Below are 4,842 nucleotides of genomic sequence, written 5' to 3' on the forward strand. Positions count from 1 at the left end.
AAGGCTTTTATGAGCTTTATGAGTAACGGCTTCTTCGCGTGCCGAAAAACTGTACCTTTGACCACTTGATGTTATCCTCTCCGCGTCTCGCCGGCCCAAAGAGTAAGGCTTCTTCCTGTCTCGCGACCCAGGCTTCCCTCGGTGACAACACGCTGAAATTTCATGAGCACAGTGCCAACGGTTGGTTCCCCAGTGAATGGACCGGTCCTCTCATGTGCTGTCTCGGCCCACCAGGACAGTTTCCTCAGGTACGCGAGCCTAGATCGGGTATGCAGCCTCGATCGACACGCAGACTCCATCGACATGCAGCCTCGATCGACACGCAGCCTCGCTCGACATGCAGCCGGTCGAACGCTTTAGCACTCGGGTCGGATGTTCTCGATAAGGAGGAGTCTGAGTGCATCCGGTAATCCCCACACACTTTCACGGCCCCCCTTTGCATATAAAGCCAGATCCCTCCTTTGGTACCTATAAAGTCAGCCAGGAGAGCCAGTCTGAGAACAACTTTGCATCCCTTGCATCAGAGACAACCTCTTTACTTGGTATAATAACGCTTTGAGCTTTCTGCCGACATCAGGCCAAGGACAGGTCATCCCAGAGCTCCAAACAGAACTTGTAAGCGCCACCAGTCTGAAATCTTTGTCTTAGACGCCAACATCTTTATCACTATTTTTGTCTGCATTCGGGCACGGACCTGTTATCTCTGTTTAGGGAATTACAACCACGTAAGACACTCGGGAGGTAGGCCTGGATCAGAGTGGCTTTTGCATAGCTATCGGACCACAGAAAATTCCGAATCTGCCTACACTTGCCCAGCTTGAACCCATCGCCCGGTCCTGCTCAAGTCTCCCGTGTGGTGCTGTGATCTCCACGTCCGCACCTCTTCCCCTAACGAGGTGCCAGCACGAACATCTGGGGCACTTCTGCTTGCAGAGCGCCCTGATAAACTATGAAAATTGAAAGACGCTTTCCCAGCCTCCCAAACTACTAGGGACAAGGTCCCCACTGTACAAGGAGACCCTGACCGACGAGGCTCTGCATCAACATATCCTCGCATTAATTCGGTCGCATCAGTACGGGGTTACGTATTGCTTTGCCAGTTCTTTGGCCTTCTGGGTCTTTCCTGACCCACACGCTATTCGCGGTATTTTCTGCTACCGCCGCCCTGGCCTTCGGTCTTTCTGACCTACACGTATATTCCCCAAGTGGAAGAGAGATGGAAGAAGAAACACAAAAGAGGAAGAAGAGGAAGAAGAAGAAGAAGAAGAAGAAGATGATGATGCACCACAGCGACTTTCCAGTGGAAGACGAATGGTCATCCGGGCGGGTGTGCGTCAGAAGACGAAGAGACAAACACGACGCCGCTGGACGGAGAAAAAGACTGCCACGGAGAAAAGGACTGCCGCGATGCCACGGCCACGACGCGAGAGAAGAGGACTACGACGCCACTGACATCCGAGACCGAACGAGGACAAGAACGAGGAGAAGACATGGCAGCAGCAGCCCAAGAGGGTGTACGGCAAAGAGAAGAAGAAGAAGAACAAGAAGAAGAACAAGAAGAAGAACAAGAAGAAGAAGAAGAACAACAACAACAACAACAAGACAAAGACAAAGAGGGCCAAGACGCAGGAGGAGCAGGACGAGGAGCAGGATGAGCAGGACGGGGAGGAGAGCGCAAAGGTTTGTGTCCAAAAACGGTGAAATAGAATGGTCCTCGACGACGATCATCCCCTCGACGCCTTCAACCTCGCCACACGTCACCAATAAGAAGAGGGAGGAAGAGGACCAACAACTGGACGATGAACGACAACAACATGACCAAGACGGGCGAATGACGGAGCAAACAACAGGCTCCAGAGAGCCCGGACCCACCGAGTAACGCGACCACACGCCGCCGTCAGACATAATCTCCACGTTCGACCTGTTGGTCACGCTGGCGCATACTAGAGATCGCGGTGACCGCCACGAACCTCGAGGGCCCCAGGAAATGCGGCAACGACTGGAAAATGACGGACGCTGACGTGAGCTGCGGCGCTGGCCTCGCTGCTGCTCGCCGGAGTGCACAGGTCCCGAAACGAGGCCCTGGAGAGCCTGTGGCACGAGGAGAGCGGCAGGGCCATTTTCCGCCACAATGTCGCTGAAGCGATTCCACCGCTCTCGCTGACTGCTGCGATTCGACGACCGATGACGAGAGGCGCCAGACGAGCCTCGACAAACTGGCGGCCATACGAGCGGGTGGGACGCTTGCGCGGCGCGCCTGCCTCGCTCTGTACAACCCGGCCCCGACGCGGACTGTGGACGAAGGCAGCTGGTTCCCTTCGAGGTGAGTGTCGTGCCGGGTCTGGGAACTTCGCTGGCCATCGGGCGGCGGGGCTCAATCCGGACGCCCGGCTGGATAAAACAGCAGCAGCAGCAGCAGCGAGCAGCAGCAGCGGCGGTTGTCTTTCACAGAGTGGTCGGATAGAGTGGTCGGATAGCTTGCAGCGCAGCCCTCCCACGGACGCTTTTCGTACTGCTACATAATGTGCGGTGGCCACCTGACCAGAGTTTGGTTTCTCCGCCGCTGCTGCTGCTGCTGCTGCTGCTGCTGCTGCTGTTTATCCAGCCGGGCGCTGCTGCTCAAAAGCCCTCCAAACGGACGGGAGTTGCCCGACCTCAACCCTGTGGCGTACAATTTCGTAGCTTACAATGCTTATGTGTGTGTGTGGTGTGTGTAGCGTATGCTAACACGGATGTTTTTAATTTTTATTGTTCTTTTGGTATCCTTGTTTATTTTTATCTCTTTCTGCTTCTCATTTCGTCTTTGCACTCTGGTTCCTCTCCCGCCGATCTCTCCCTTCCTCCTTCTCATTCTCCGCTTTTGACGACACCAAGGTCGATGCCCTTCCGCCAGTACATGCCCAGCAAGCCCGCCAGGTAACGGACTCAAGTCGGGTGGCCTTCCGCACGCCGGCTCCATGCGCGTGGAACATGCAGGTCTACACGGGCAAGTCTGTGAGCCGCGTGCCGAGGAATCAGCGATTCCGCGGTGATGGACCTGACCGCGGGCTCCGGGACCCGCGCGCAACATCACATGTGACAACTTTTTCACCTCCTAACGAAGCGAGCTGCGGCGTCGTCCCGCAGGCGCCGCACGCGGTGGGCACGAAAAACAAGCCCGAAGCTGCAGCGCCTTGCTCGACACCAAGGGCCGCGGGTCTTCCCGCTCAAGTTTGCCTTCACGCCCACCGTCACGCTGGTGTCCCACGTGGCCCCAAGAAAAACAGGAACGGTGGTGCTGCTGAGCACGCTGGTAACGCGGGACGCGCGGGTCAGCGCCCTCCAGGGCCGCCAAGCCCGACATCATCCTGCACTACAACAGCACCAGGGCGGGCGTGGACAACCTGGACAAGCTTCGTCGGCACGTATACCGCAGGAAGACGCGGCGCTGGCCCTCGCGCCGTGTTCCACAACATTCTCGGACGTGTCCGCCTACAACGCCTTTGTGCTCTGGCGAGCTCAGGCCCGAAAGTAGCGCGCCGGAAGTTCAACAGGCGCAGGGCTTTCCTCGAGCAGCTGGGCAGGGCGCGCTCGTCTCACCGCTCATCGAGACGCCGCATCTCCCTCGCGACGTTAGCCGTCTGCCGCGCTTTGTCCGCCGTGGCGGGCAGGTCAGGCGCTCCAGGTCAGGCACTGGTGTCACGCCCGGCCGACACGACCAGCGGGGAGACGACGACGAGGAGGAAGAAGACGATGAGGAGGACGACGACGACGCAGGAAGCCGGAACCGAAGTGCCCAGCAAGCGAAAGAGGTGTCAGCTCTGTGCAAAGAAAAGGACCGCAAGACACACACCGTGGTGCGGTGGCTGCCAGATATCATCTGCAGGAGCTGCACACGGTCCTACTGCGCGGACTGCGTGAGGCAATAGCCTCTTGAGTCGCTGGGCGGTTTGAGCTTCGTCGGTGACTTTCAAATAGTAGGCCAGGGTCCGGGGACCCGAAGGACAAGCGAAGCGTGTGACATGGAATAACATAGAATAAGCGGAGGGTCCGGGGACCCGAAGGACAGAGGCCGCGAGGCCAGTAGCAAATGCATAGAATCACAATAAGCCAGGGTCCCCGGGACCCGGAAGGACGAGGCCGAGAGCGCAAAGCCAACAGCGTGAATATACTAAACAAGTTCCCCGTGACACGAAGGACAATACAAGGGTTAATGAACTGAATGTGTGCTGTTGAAACCTGCCCTTCAAAGGGGGTGGGTTTTTTTAAATCCACATCCAAAACACACAATGGTCCCAGGCGCACACCACCCAGGGGAGACAAGCAATCTGCAGACATGTGTAATCGCTGATATATCCCTTTTTTGCCACAATGTTATTTCAAAGGCACTTGTGTTGTTATACCTATTGATGTATAAGGGCAGAATCTTGGCAGAGTTTTGCCGAATATGTGACAAGTATTCTGTAGACATGTGTATTCATGTCATATCCCTGTTATACTATGTCTTTTCAAAGTACTCGTGTTATAATGATCAATGTCAATATGTGAATAAAGGCAAACATGTTTCTGGAAGCAACCGCCAATTTATTAACTGAGTATATCATTCCCTGAACCGGTCACTGGCCATGGAGGCAGTTATCAAACATAAACAATACACACTGTTGAGAATTAATGGTTTGTGGTTGTTATCCATCTTCCAGCTCCTGCTCGCCATCGGCCATGTACTTGAGAGAAAGACAAATGTAATTACCATGAAGCCATACACGGATAAGCTGTCAACACGTATTTGAACATTATTACCATGCCGTCGCTTCTCATCATTCACAGGGGAACAGGAGGCAATGCAGCATTGGCATGTGCACG

This window comes from Perca fluviatilis, chromosome 20 (genome assembly GCF_010015445.1).
Source record: "Perca fluviatilis chromosome 20, GENO_Pfluv_1.0, whole genome shotgun sequence".
Lineage (NCBI taxonomy): Eukaryota > Metazoa > Chordata > Actinopteri > Perciformes > Percidae > Perca > Perca fluviatilis.